The sequence below is a fragment of the Hippopotamus amphibius genome, chromosome 2, assembly GCF_030028045.1.
Source record: "Hippopotamus amphibius kiboko isolate mHipAmp2 chromosome 2, mHipAmp2.hap2, whole genome shotgun sequence".
Taxonomy (NCBI): domain Eukaryota; kingdom Metazoa; phylum Chordata; class Mammalia; order Artiodactyla; family Hippopotamidae; genus Hippopotamus; species Hippopotamus amphibius.
In genome coordinates, this window is record NC_080187.1 from 27934691 (window position 1) to 27947897 (window position 13207).

Sequence of the window (13207 nt, forward strand, 5' to 3'; positions counted from 1 at the left end):
TCTACTATCTTGAGTCCTATATGGATTTTATTTTAGCTACTTTATTTGTTCATCTGTATGCATCCTTTTATTTTCTTACTCCTTTCCCTTCCCATCACAGCCTGGTCAGTTAAACAGAAGCAAGTACCCTATATATGTTGTTAGGAACTGATTTTTTTTTAAACTGTATTTTTGGTTTCTTGTAAGAAATCTTATTTCAAAGAAAAGTGAATTTGATTAGTCACATTACATTACTATGCTTCTCTTGTGCTGAGAATTTTTCCATAAACCTTATATTGATTTTTCTCTGTTGTCATCTTTATGAAGGAGATATATACTTTTCCAGGATTGAAGCATTACCGAGAAAGAATTGCTTCAGAACTAGTCAGAGTTTGGGTGATGAGTAGTAAAAGAGGGTGCGCTCCCAACTCCTTCACTTTCCTTGGTTCAAAGCCAAAGGAGAAAAAAGTTGCAATAGGTTATAAATGCAGAGATTAAACACCCTAGAGATTAAACAGAGCCACCTCTGGAGTTAACATCTGTAACATCGAAGACAAGAAAAGAGCTCATGCTGTGCCCTCACTGGGTACATTCCTGGTCCCACAATATTTCAGAACCAGAAGGAAACTAACATCCAGAGAAGTCAAGGCATCTCCCCAGCTGTGACACAGTCTACACTTGAATCCAGGTGCCTGACCACCAAACTCAAATTTTCTTCTTTCCCCTGGATTATCCCTGTTTTCTCTGGGGTCAGTTCTATTAGTTCATTCTCATTTTTTGCTTCTTCTCTTCATGAGTTTGGTGATGAGTGGTTGTCCAGTCACACTGCTAAAGAAAGGACTAGGTTGATTAATAGAGAGAGGGGTGTATGTTTGCTCAGCCGTTACCAGTGTCCACCTGGAGTGAGATGAGTGACCATGGGCTCTCAGTCTGCAGGTGGAGTGTGTTCACTAGGAAGCATCTCTTCAGGGTGTGAGAGTAGGCAGCACCAGCCCCAATGCCTGCTGGCCCCAATATCTATATAAAGAAGACTGCATTCTGGGTTACAATAGTCCTTTTGTGGGGCCTGACCTCTTGCATACAGATTTCTTGATTTCTTTAGAAAATATTCCTCTCTCTTCAGCCTTCGATGGAAAGGACACCCATTCTTCAGGGGAATTTGAGGAGGAAAATAAAGAGGGAAGCTTGAAAAGTTAAGCAAGGCAACCATCCTACAGATAACTTGTTCATCATCCCCATACTGTGGACTTTGTCAGGTGGGGAGGCTCTCCCTCCCAATGAAACCTGCCTCTCCTCTGCTCTGCCGCTTTCTCCAGGGCAAGACTGAGTCATGGCCCTCTCCACTCTGGCTTGCCCACAAGTTTAAACTCAATCTACCTTCTATATTCTAGAAATTCTTCAAAATATTTGATGTTCTAATGTGCCACACCACTTTCTCATTTTAATGAGTCGACTTATTTTATTACTTCTTTACATTGAACTAATTTATTCATGTTGATACTCTTAAGGATGAAAGAATGTTGTGCTCAGTCCACCATCTTGAACTGAAAGCTAGGTAGAAAATTTCCAACAATTAACCTAAGTGGTGGAGAGCTGCAGAAAATAGTAAGAATATTACCTTAATGTAAATTGGTGCAGCCACTATGGTGAACAGTATGGAGGTTCCTCAAAAAACTAAAAACAGAGTTGCCACATGATCCAGCAATCCCACTCCTGGGCATATAACCAGACAAAACTAAAATTCGAAAAGACACATGCACCCCTATGTTCATAGCAGCACTAATTACAGTAGCCATCACATGGAAACAACATAAATGTCCATCGACAGAGGAATGGATAAAGATGTGACATATATAAATGGAATACTATTCAGCCATAAAAAAGAATGAAATAATGCCATTTGCAACAACATGAATGAACCTAGAAGTTATTATACTAAGTGAAGTAAGAAAAAGACAAATACTATATAATATCACTTATATGTGGAGTCTAAAATGTGACACAAATGAACTTATCTACAAAACAGAAGCAGACTCACATAGAGAACAGACTTGTGGTTGCCAAGGGGGAAGTGGGGTGGGGGAGGGATGTGTTGGGAGCTTGGGATTAGCAGATGCAAACCATTGTATATAGAATGGATAAACAGCAAGGTCCTACTGTATAGCACAGGGAACTATATTCAAAATCCATTAATAACTATAATGGAAAAGAATATGAAAAAGAAAGTATATATGTATAATTGAATCACTTTCCTGCACAACAGAAATTAATGCAACATTGTAAATCAAATTTACTTCAATAAAATAATTTTTTTAAAAAGAATATTATTTTAAGGTACTTTCCTTAAGTGCCTCAAAATAATATATTTTATTCCAAAATTTAAAAATTTATATATATGTGTCATAATCCTATATACTCTATAAAAATTCTATATGCTTATTCTATAAATTCTATGTTTTATAATTTACGTTTATGTTTTACATATTTATAATTTACATTTTATGTAAAATATTTGTCTATGTTTTTTAAAGTATCATATACTTTTTCACAATTATAAAAGAATGTTTTAAGAGTGTGTTGGAAAAATATACTTATCAGAATAGTGATTTAAAATTCTATCCCCAAAACTCTGAAACTATGTATGGTGACAGATGTCAACTAGACTTATCATAATGATTATTTCACAATCTACACAAATACTGAATCATTGTTGTACACCTGAAACTAATATAATGTTGTATGTCAATTAAAGCTCAAAAAAATAAGTTATGTCAGAGAAAGACAAATACTGTATGATATCACATATGCAGAATCTAAAATAATACAACAAACTATTGAATATAGCACAAAAGAAGCAGACTCAAAGATGTGAGGAACAAACCAGTGGTCACCAGTAGAGAGAGGGAGGGCAAAGGGGCAATAGAGGGGTGGGGGTAAAAAAGGGTTATTATAGATTACGTTTAATAGATATAACCTGTAATTTATGCAAATAACCTGAGATAGTGCCTGAAATTTAAATGAAACTATTTTCTTATAAAGAACCATTTGGTAAAAAGATAAATAAATAAATAAATGTTTTAAATAATAATAATTTAAAAAATGAAACTGTCCCATTTCTGCCACTCCCATCTATTTCATCATGTATCTGAGGTTTTGTATAAGATTTCATCTGAAAATTGATCACCGTTGCCTAAAAAACTGTTTGAAACACATTATATTATAAGGTTTATATTTGGTTTATTCATGGATGCTGTGATTAATAAATAAGCTTTTTTGTTTATTTAATAATCACTAAAGAGTTGACTGCTCTTAACAATCACAATTTATTTCATTTTTCTTCCTTGATTGCATCACAGATGTCTCCTGCCACCTGGTGGCAATATGTGTCTATTGCAGGGGCAATTTCTAAATTAAGCTGGTATCTGCTGAAGTTGCAAACACAACTCACAAAGCAATGAAGATTCGTATAGGGCTTTTTAACATCTGATTACAAGTTACAAGACAATTCTACATCCATTATCTCATTTTATCTTCCCACCAGCTTTGGCAAGTGGCTATTCATATTCTTTCCTATTTTCAGCAGAGGAAAAAGGAGCTCAAAAGCTAAGGAACTTACCTTAGGTGATAGCCAGAGTATAATGGGACTGGGACTCCACACTAAACTTATAACAGCAATGAGAGAGTGATAGTTTCGTGACAATCGAAAAGGTCTTCAATCTAGAGAGATATTTGGGCTGGAGGTACAAAATTGTTAGCCATCGGAATAGAGGTAATATTTTAAGTTATAGGTCAATTGAAACTTGGAACCATGGAAAATGACACAATGGGATTCCAATAAGCAAACCAAGATGACATGGCTTTGTGACAGCAGGTAAAAGAAAGATGAGGAAGCTCACACTGATGGCAGTCTGAAGTCACAATCTGAAGAATGGAAATAATCTTTGTCCGTTGTGTGAAAATACACGGTGAGAAGAAGGAGGAGGAGGAAAAAGCAGAGGAGAGGAGGGAGCAGAGACCTAACAGCTCTACTCTACACAGTCCAGGTCAAACCTAAAAGTCAGGCCCCTATTTGTTATGAGAAGCACAGTTGTGACAAATAATAACAAAGTACGACTATTCACAGCCTCTTTCCCTCCTTACTCCTCACTCCCAAAAGGATTATTTCTTGCCAATTATCCAAGCCGTCCCTAGACATTTTTATGAATAGAGGGGCAATCGACAAGAGAGAGAATGCAAGAGGAGGGAGAAGATCCCAGGATTTAAAACAGAAAGGGAAAGAAGTAAGAACGAGAAAAGAATGTATGCTGACATGCAGAGAGACCTTAGAGGCTGGGTTTGGAATTTGGAGTGGGAGGGAAATGAGGCTTTGGTATAGTTGCATTGTATGGGAGACTGATCTAGAGAACCTAACTGGGCACAGCCTCAGACGTGTAGGGAGGATCATTCATACAAGCAAAAGATAGCAGTGAATCTGGGCAGATGACCGGAGGTGCAGAAAGGGCCACAGGTGAAAATTCCTGAGAAAGAACCCAAGGCCAGTGTGACTCTGAGGCAAAGTCTGTGCCGTCCACGATTTGCCTACCAAGACAGAAACCAGCTCCTCAGCAGAGATGGGTCCTGATGTCAAAGAGAAAGGGTCATACTCCACTGACTAAAGGAGAGAAAGGAGAGACTGAAAAAAACCCGACCTATTCATGCGCAATACGAGAGAACTCTGCCCAGGCTTAAGAGCTCAGCTCTGCTCTTTTCTAACTGGTGAACCTGGAAATCTGCCCCACTCCCTGAGCCTCCACACATCCTCTGGATAATGAGAGGATGTGGCTGGGTGATCTCTGAGGGCTCTTCTGGCTCGTACCCTCAGCCTCAGCAACCCATCTGGCTGCAGGCACCCTAGCTGTCTCCTTCCCCCAGAACAAGTGAAACTGAGAAGCTGGTCCCCTTGGGACTGTGGTGGCTGTTGCCAAGGGGAGTCCCACCACCGACCCCAACCTAGCCTGCAGCTTTCTCATCACTGTGTCCTCCACTACTGCCTCCCACCTGCCTTTGGGGCATAACCAGCAGCCACACTCTCTCATAGACCAGGCACCAACACCGCATTCCTCAGCTTTCCCCTGGCTCCAGGCCTCTGCCCTTGCTCCGTCCTCTGTCCACCCAAAACAGGAATGTCACCTGCCAAACACTTCTTTATGCTTCTGAATATAGTCTACAACAGGAAGGAGCAATGCTGTCTCCTCTGGTTCCTTAGGCTCCTAGAACTCTGGAGCTGGATGCACTTATGATAATTATTTGTCTTGCATTTCAGATGTAATCTCTGTGAGGACTCAATAAATATTTATTAAGCCATTTATTACATGCTTTATTAAATTAATTAATAAACGGATGTGCAGTGCTAACAAATGCACACACTTCCCACTATACTCACTGCCACCATCTCTGTCATCTGGGTTTTTGTGATAATTCGTAAATGTTCTCCTTACATTTGCCTCCCCTTCCATCTTTCCTCCTTTTAAAACTTAAGGCATAGTAGTTATCGTTCCTCTGCTCACAGCTTTCTGGAGGTAAAGCCAGAGCTTTGAAATGGTTTACAAACCCCCGTGTGGTCAGGTCCTCTGATCTCATGCACCACACTTTTCCTCCATCACTCCACTCCAGCCACACTGGCCTCCTCGGTGTCCTGCAGACACACCCCGGCTCTAACTCTTCTGGGATGTTGCCTGGCTCGCCCCATCACAGCCTTCCACCATTTGCTCCCATGACATTTTCTCGTGGAGTGTTTCCCTGACCACCATATTCAAAATTTGCAACGTGAAATTCCCTACCTCCCTCTCCAGCTTTACAATAGATGATATACTTTACGTGTTGTATTTACTTTCTCTCTTTTTCCATCAGTTCCGTGAGGAACTGGGCTTTGGGCTCTGTTTCATCTACTGCTGTAACCCCAGTAGTCAGCACGCACTATTTATGGAATGAAATCCCTGGTTCCCAAGCAGTTCGCGTCCAGCATGGTGTCTCCTTCAAGCAAGCTAACCCAGCAGCCAGAAATAATGTGAACCTGTTGTTATGGTCTTAAAACCGCTAAAGAAGATTGTAATCATCATCCAAGCAAAATGTCTTCAAATTTCCCTTTCTGCCCTTAATTCTTAAGATTCCAGCAGCTGCTTCCTCTAAAACCTTCACCTCCATGTCTCTCCCTGGACCTTCCCCAAGTGTCTTGTCCACGTAGGTTCTCTATTTGCCTTCCTCATGGGCCAATCTGCCCATATATTCACCAACTCTCACTGCCAGGACTCCTGCGTCCACCACCTCCGAGCCACACTAGGATGGCGCCCTGTGGAGGGAAGCAGGCCGAGTCCTCTGAGAAGCAAGGTTCTCTCACCCTGAGTACGCTTCCCAAGGTAATTGTAACAAAGAAGTTTTTTTGTAATAATTTTGTCCGTTTGACAAATTGCATTTGTCCATTTGTCCAAATGCAACCTCAGAGAGCAAATAGGCCAGGGGCCCCAAAATTTTCGCAAGGAGTCACTATATGTGTTTGTTAGTTGAGGCAATTGTAATGTTGTTAACTGACTTATGACCAATAGGGTAGACGTTAGAGACCTCCCTTCCCTCTACGCTCTAGTTTGAGAAGCTTGACTGTTCTGGAGAGTTTGGCGGCTGGGGGACTGAAGCACTAGGGGTCACTCTAGAAGAGAAACTGAGTCAGGCCCTGACAGCCCCGCACCCATAACTCAGCTGCTCAGCTCTCTGTTAGGGAAGTCTGGCTACCTAAAGGAGTATATTCTAGAAACAGCCAGGCTACAAAGCTTTCGGTTCCAGGGGCCTGGTTATCTCAGCTGGTGACCAAGACTAGAGTTAGAATAGGGACTTATTTGGAGAAAAACCCAAGAGGGACAGGACCGAAGAGCTTCTGTCCTTGAGTCAGAGGAACTAAAGAACAGGGACCAGAATTACCACCTGAGCCATCACTGGAAGGGAGAGGGAAGAGCTAGGACCAAAGGCGAGCCAAGCACCCAGGAATTCCCTTGGGAGCAAGTCTTATGCAGGAAAGGAGACCAGGGCAGCTATGATGAGGTCAGCCAATGAGTCACGATGGAGTTACTTGGTCCCAGTCAGGCCTGAGGGTCCTGACTCTAAGCACGTGAGGCCCCTAGAGCAAAGCTGCCCTTGGTTGAAATGGGTACAAGATCTGCAGCAGAATGAAGCCTGCAAGTGGGGCCACCAGAGGACTCAGACTGGTCAGAATATTCATTATTCATTCATCCCACAAATATTACTATCACCAGATACTCTCGGGTGACATCCTAGTCAAGTGACTAGGGTGACATCCTAGTCAAGTGACAACTCTCTATCTGGGACAAGTCACAACCACAGAACATCCCCAGTAACCAATCAGCTCCTCCATACACACTCAGTCCAAGCCTGTGGTTAACTCTGACGACAAAGTCTGCTTGCACTAGATATTTATTTTAACCCCAGAAAAAGTTTAACAACCAAACCAAAATTCTAGTGCCTTGAAAAATAAAAGAATGTCCATGGCTGATTTTATTATCGTTATTTCCTAGAACTCTAGGCAGCCTACTCAGGATTCCAGGATTCCACAGAGCACAATTTAAAATCCTTTGTCCTCCGTCAGGCTGACCTTCCAAAAAAACAGGTGGGCACACTCTCTATCCCCCAAGCAGCAGTAGCAGGGAGATATATCAAAGTAGAGTGAGCCAGGCTTCATTACCAGAGCTCTGAGGCTCGAACTGGGGCTCCCAGAGGGTCCATGTGGACTTATAAATAGATGCAGTAAAAGAGTAAATAATGAATTTGTGCAATTGGAGGAAAAAGCTCTAAAGCAGTTCTGGCGAGGAGGAGACAACCATTTACAAAACAGTGCCTGTGCACACATCTCACCCGGCAGATGTAATAGCTTCATATACATTCATGAGCTTTGGTCTCCCAACTCTTCCTCTTCTTCAATCACAATCATAAAAGACAAAGGAAAAGTGAGAGGGGAGAGAAAGATAGATAAACTTTAAGGGTCCAAATTGCAAACACGACCTACAGTTTGTAAATTGCTTGGAGACCTTTGGAGGGAGAATCAAGGAAATGAAAAGTAGAACATACAGGAATATTGCTGTTTAGGGGAAAGTCTCTGTTCTGGGCATAAAATCCTGTCTGGAGAATGGCTGAGAGGCGCAATACTGACTGAACGTGAGATTGCTTTGTATAAAGGACGTGCCTCGTTCTTTACTCTGCATTCTTCTGCCTGTCTCCTGTGGCCACATCCAAGGTCATTTACTTGTGGAAGTACCAAGGCTCTATGGTTTTAGTTATATTAAAAAACAAGGGCCTGGGAGTCCTGGCTATGTGTGTTGGCCTAGGCTACCCCCACCCCTCCCAAGTGGATCTTTTTTTTTTTAAGTGAGGTATAGTTGATTTACAATATTACATTAGCTTCATGTGTAACAGTTAGATCTTCTGAGAGGCCAAACTACACAAAGTAGGGGGGTCTCAGAGCTCAGACTATGGAGTCAGATTTCCTGAGTTTAAATCTCAGCTCAGCCACTTTTTGGTTAACCTGCATTTTTTTTCCATAAAGGATTTAAGGTCATCTGCAAAAAGGTGTTTCAGTTTTGTGCATTTGTGCATAGGTTGCCTGGTGATTTGGGTAGGAGAATTTGTTGTTTTTAGAAATAAACATAAACATAAACACACACACGCGCGCACACACAAGGTGAGGAAATCAGCTGCCAGTAACTCGAGGTCACATTATTGTTACGTGCCGGGGTCTTGCGTCCTCAAAGGCAAGCACACGTTCTAACTTCAGCTGGAAGGAATGCAGCAGTGCGGCCAAAAGGAATGTATGAGAGATCACAGGCCAGCTTCCGTTTCCACACCAGACTATGTGCTCAGACCAAAGGCAGCCGAGAGCCAAGCAGCCAGCTCAGCGGGGTCACAGGGCTCGGCTGCCCCTTCCCTGTGAGTGAGACTGACCCCAGGCCCCGGCAAGCTGTTAGGGGGCTCGGGGCTGCCGGAAGAGCAGCTCTTCAGAAGGGATGTGAGATGAAGGTCGTACCCATTTGTGTTTAGCCCTGGCCTCGCTGCAGCGCTGAGAAGCCTTGGCCCTGGGCCAGCTTGGATAATTACATTTCACCTGCCCAGACTCCCCCATGGCTTCCCCTGAGAGGCGTATTCCTCTACCACGGCTGCCGAGATCCAGAACATAAATACTCTCTCAAAGGCAGCACTCTATGCCTGTGCAGTTGAGGTTTTGTTCCTTAAAAGGAAAATCCTCTTGTAACGACACACTTACTCTCATTCCTTCATTCCTTGGGCAGACATTTATTAAGCAGCTACTTAATGAGTGCTAAGCATGGTGCGGAGTGCTGGAGTGCAAAGATGAACAAGACAATAAGTTCTCTGGCCCTGAAGAAGCTCACAGTCTAGTAGGAAAACCATCAACACGAGTGGCAAATGTCTTTTAAAGTGGAGTACAGCTGGGGAACCAAAAAGAAAGACTCCAGATCTCCTTAGACGAGCCAAGGATGGTTTCCAGGGTCGGCGATGTGGGAACTGAGCTGTTAAGCTGATAATGAAGAAGAGCATGCAAAGCAGGGGACAAATAGTTATGCAGGGCAAGGGGGTAGGAAAGAGCTTGGAATCGACAGAATAGAAGGCAGAGTGCCAAAAGTATATGGTACGAGGTGGCTAGGAAGATGGGGAGGCTGGAAACGTAGTCTCTGGTCAGATTGTGATGAGCTGGAATATCATGGTAAGGATGTGTCTGCAGTGTTTGAAGATTCTGAAGCCTTGGAAGGACCAGTGCATCCATGTTTCAGTAAAGTCATGCTGTGGCAGAGTGGAGAGGAGAGTGGGAAAACTGAAGAGCAAAGGTCAGAAACAACAAAAATATGGCACTATCATCCTAAACCCAATAAGAGGCAGTGGGAGAGAGGAACAGACAGACATAGGCATTCAGCAAGGGAAATCAACAGGTTCCTCGTACCTAGCTGGATGAAAAGTGAGAGAGTAAAAGAATCTAGAAGAGTAGGCAACTGGGTGGATGATGGGACTATTAACCAAGATGCCACAGGAGGAGGCAGGGCAAGGGGATGAATGGCTCAGGCAGTGACCACAGAAGGCAGCTGCAAATGTAAGTCTGGGCTCATTAACTCTGTTAAGTTCTCTGCAAGGACTGTCGGCTGCATTTTATCGACAAATTTATCTCTGGAGGCTCTACACCCGGGTCCACAAACCTGAGCTTAGGAATCCCCTACAGGGCTTGTTAAAACACAGATTTCTGGGCCTCACCCCAGAGTCTCAGATTTAGTTGGTCTGGGGTCCCCAGCCCAAGAATTTGTATTTCTAGCAAATTTCTGTGGTGCTGATACGACTGACCTGGAGCTCACACCACAAAAACCTCTGCTCTAGACTTTAGGCTATTTTCCCCTACTTGATCTGAGATTTTCTCTGAGTTGGTAACTAAAAGGACTGATACAGGTGGAGATGATCAAAAATGTACCCTTTTACCAGCAGAATTTCAAGGATCCAGTTCTAACCATTACGAACAAGTGTTTGTATTTGGTGGCTGATAAATCTCCCATTTTTTCTTACTCAAATGACAGGTGTTTTAGGAACCTTAGCCTATAATAATAGGTAACATATTTTTTTGAAGGCCAACTATCTGCCAGGCATCATGCTAAGTATTTCCCATACACTGTCTCATTTACTTAGTTCTATCAATAATCGTATGGAAGTGAGTACCATTAGAATTCCCATTTCTCAAGGCACTGAGAAATGAGGCACTAAGTACTTAGGCATTGAAGTAGTTAAAATTAGCCCAAGGTCAAGTTGCCATTAAATGGCAGATTTACTAGTCTACACTCAAATACTATAGTATACTGTATCCTTTACCATCCCATATTTCATTCTATGAAATAGGCTAGCTATTTCATAGAACAAGACCAGAATTTTCCATATCCTATTATGTCATGAACCTACAGTGGTTTCCTGAATCTGTTTTCAAAAATCTGCCAGCACATAGCTGGCAACCACAATGGAGTGTAATAATCATCTTTCAGCTTCTTAATAACCCTTGTGCATTGAACAATCAAGAGAACGGAAGGGTCAAGTGGAAGGCAACGCCCTGTAGTGCTATGAATGTGTTTGAGGATTTTCTGCGATGACGCCTGGGGGATACATGGGCATTCTCAGCATATTAGAGTGTAAGAGCCTCTCACAGCATCTGTTCCAACAACATCTCTAGACAGTACATGCAGTATCATCCTTAAAAGACAATGTTCAGAAAGCCCTGAGCAATTGTTAAGATTTTTTTGGCCACCTCCAAAGAGGAAAGCAAACAAAGCGAAGAATTCACGTTCCAGTTCTCTATATACAATCTATCGGTTATTTAGTATCTTGTGGTTATTTAGTATCGAGTAGTTATTTAGCCCCTAGGTTACATGCCTAAAACTGTGAGACAGAATGTGCCCTATGACACCATAGAACATCAGAAATTTGTGACCTGTGTCCCAAGGTTATTCTAACGTAAATTCCTAAAGCTGGAGAGTACGAGTATGGCTGCTTGAGGAAGTTCTGAGGCTATGAAGCTCTTTGAAGTGCATTTGTGAGTGCTCTTCTGGAAAAGACAGTCCTAAAGAAAATTTCAGGAGGAGGACCCTCCCCAAACTATCCCGGAACCAAGCCTGACCCAAACAGTCCAAGGCCCACCAGCAGAGGGTACCTGAAATTAAGTTTTGCTGTCATAGGCAAAGTTATTACCAAGGTAAGCCTGTACATGTAAGCCTTCTCCCAAATCTCTGTCCATATTATTGGACTTTAATACAGCCCTAGAGTTTGGACTTGAATCTCAGTTCTTGCAGTTCGGGTCTGAGAATCTCACCCTACTTGATTCCTGGAGCCCCCTTTTCCCAGGGCCGGGACACTAGCATCTGTAACAGTCCCACCAGCAAAACCATCTCCACACCTGCATTTGGCTAACACCTTACTTTCAACTGGGCAGAACAGTGAAAACAGAATGCTACCTCCTGTCTGAATTCCAGCAGAATCTTGGCTTTAGCTCCTGCTGCCCTGCTCCAGACACAACAACACTGTCCCCTGGATACAGATGCTGTGTCCAACATTGCTAGTCCTCACCAAATTCATTTCCTCTTCTTGGGCTCATAGCCCGGGCTCTCTTGCATTTAGATGTGACCATATGATTTGGTTTTATCAAAGGGAGGTGAGAAGTGGTATTCCGAGTTTAGCCCATAAAAACCTCATATGTGCCTCTTTCCCCTTCCCCTCATATGTGCCTCTTTCCAAGGTTTAATAAACCTTGAAAGTCATTTATTAAAAATGGCAAAGTCATGCTCACTTCAGCAGCACGTATACTAAAATTGGACTGATTTAGAGAAGATTAGCATGGACCCCTGCACAAGGATGACATACAAATTCATGAAGCAGTCCATTTTTTTAATAACACATAATGGAATATAACCTGAAAAAAATAACCGAATCACTTGGCTGTACACCTGAAACTAACACAACATTGTAAATCAACTACACTTCAATTTTTTTAAATCACAAAGCCTATCAGCCTGGTTCCCTGAATGCCTGTGCAGAGAATAGTTCCCCACCAACTTGAAATGTCTTGAAATCTTGTCAGTGAAAATAAACTTGAATGTATTTAAGCCATTATACAATCTGGAGACTTTGGTTGCTACAGTTGGCCTATCCAACTAATACAAGTGGAGCAAGCCCCAGTCCACTAACACCCTTTAGAGAATCATCCACGAGGACCCTCCTCACTGATGTGTTAACCTCCCTAGCCCTGTACTCAGTCTCAGCTTGCTGGTTTCTCCCACCCTGCATGGCTGAGATCCCAGCTTCTTATCTGCCAATCCCATCTAAATAAGCACAGCACTCTATGAACTCAGGGATGGAAAAAGCTGGATTTATGGCCAGGAGGTGAGGGAGTGTACACATGCACAGCCCTGAGCCTGTTTCTCTTAGTCTGCTCATCCAAGGGTGGCTTGAATGGTGTCCCTCAGTGAGGGAATGTAAGCCTGTAACTTCAGGGTCACTCTGTGAGGAGATGACAGGATCCAAAAGAATGCCAATCAATATATTACTCACTTCCCTTGCTTTTCTGGAGTAGATTTTTTTTCATTGGTTCTTGTGATGGGAGATGTGGAAATCGCCTTCTTCAGGGTAATTAGGCACTTCTGAAACCAGGTGG

General features: G+C 42.7%; 1 non-coding gene across 1 annotated transcript; it reads left to right on the forward strand.

Moving 5' to 3' along the window:
- Window positions 1-12335: 12335 nt before the first annotated feature.
- LOC130847294 (U6 spliceosomal RNA) lies at window positions 12336-12443 on the forward strand. Its single transcript, XR_009052070.1, has one exon. It is a non-coding gene; the product is annotated as a U6 spliceosomal RNA (small nuclear RNA).
- The last annotated feature ends 764 nt before the right edge of the window (window positions 12444-13207 follow it).